This window comes from Schistocerca cancellata, chromosome 7 (assembly GCF_023864275.1).
Source record: "Schistocerca cancellata isolate TAMUIC-IGC-003103 chromosome 7, iqSchCanc2.1, whole genome shotgun sequence".
Lineage (NCBI taxonomy): Eukaryota > Metazoa > Arthropoda > Insecta > Orthoptera > Acrididae > Schistocerca > Schistocerca cancellata.
Window position 1 is genome coordinate 526,047,219 of NC_064632.1, and position 1,805 is coordinate 526,049,023.

General features: G+C 45.6%; 1 pseudogene; it reads left to right on the forward strand.

The window, feature by feature from the left end:
- The first annotated feature begins 942 nt into the window (after positions 1-942).
- LOC126093785 (5S ribosomal RNA) lies at positions 943-1,059 on the forward strand (annotated as a pseudogene).
- The last annotated feature ends 746 nt before the right edge of the window (positions 1,060-1,805 follow it).

Here is a 1,805-nt window from a genome sequence, read left to right on the forward strand (position 1 = left end):
AAAGAAGGCCTTCGGCTGTCCTACCTGAGGAGCGTCGTTTCTACCTGTCGGCCGGAGATCGGACGGAGAGATGAGAGGACGTTTCCTCGACCTTTTCTGGGAGCTAATTTCACGGGTGTGAATTTCAGGACACCGTTTCTGACGACACGATGGAGGTAACCGTTCAAAGCTCGAGTCTGGATGTCATCAGAGACTACAGCCATATCTGAAAAAAAATGGTTCAAATGGCTCTGAGCACTATGCGACTTAACTTCTGAGGTCATCAGTCGCCTAGAACTTAGAACTAATTAAACCTAACTAACCTAAGGACATCACACACATCCATGCCCGAGGCAGGATTCGAACCTGCGACCGTAGCAGTCCCGCGGTTCCGGACTGAAGCCCCTAGAACCGCTAGACCACAGCCATATCTGAGGCAGCGCAATTTGTAACGCCATGACAGTGATCCACTGCGGCTGTTGGTTATCACTTTGAATAGTCGCTTTCAAATTAATGCTGTAATGTGGGAGTTGTTTGTATAAGTAAAAAGGCACTACTCATAAATACTTCACTTCCTGAAGGCAGACTACTGAATTTAGAATTCTCTACCACGTAACTTATTTTGACTGCAAAGGTTTGGGCCATGCTGTTTATACGCAACAATTTTTATTTCCACTTGCTGCTCGGTGTAAGTCCCACCACCTGATCTCTCATGACGGGTCGGTTTTGGCCTCTTAGGCACAGAGCCTGGAGGAACCAAGCAGGCCATCACCAAACCCTGCTTCTAGGTGTCCGTCAAATGGAGGCTCGTCATTTCTATTTCTTGTTTTCCATTTTACCTTGCTAAAGCATCATTTTACTTGGGTAAAATAATATAACAGTTTCATGAAATGGATGTTTTTAAATACATCTTTTGGTAATTTGGAGGAAAAATAAATAAAAGATGGCGTAGGTATGTACGTTGGCAACGGCCTTGCCGCAGTGGATACACCGGTTCCCGTGAGATCACCGAAGTTAAGTGCTGTTGGGCGTGGCCGGCACTTGGATGGGTGACCATCCAGCCACCATGCGCTGTTGCCATTTTTCGGGGTGCACTCAGTCTCGTCTTGCCAATTGAGGAGCTACTCGACCGAATAGTAGCGGCTTCGGTCAATAATACTATCTTACGACCGGGAGAGCGGTGTGCTGACCCCACGCCCCTCCTATCCACATTCTCCTCTGAGGATGACATGGCGATCGGATGGTCCCCCGTAGGCCACTCGTGGCCTGAGGACGGAGTAAGTAGGTATATACGTTAGAGCTGTCACCTTTATCTGCGCTTAAATACCTCGGTATTTGTTAGTGAGCCATTGATTTCCAGACACTATAGTTGATTATGTTTTAGCAGTAGGACACCTTGATTAAGCTATATCTAGCTTTTTTGGTGTAATGTACTTGGAACTAAGGTTATATACTGGTTTATAGCACCTTAGATGATATTACACAGACATTGATAAAAATTCACAGTGACCTTTCGGTAACAATGATCGATTTGTACTCTAAAATCGGTAAGCGGGTCGAAGGCTTCCATCCAGTCACTCACTGATCAGTCTGGCCTGGAAACAGAAGACAGCAGAACGAAAGCTGAAATTTTAAATTTAGCATTTGAGAAATCTTTCAGGCTGGAGGATCGTACAAATATACCGCCGTTTGAGTCTCGTACAGATTCCCGTATGGAAGACATAGTGATAGACATCCCTGGGGTTGTGAAGCAGCTGAATGGGTTGAAAATAAATAAATCGCCAGGTCCTGATGGGATTCCAATTCGGTTTTACAGAGAGTACTCT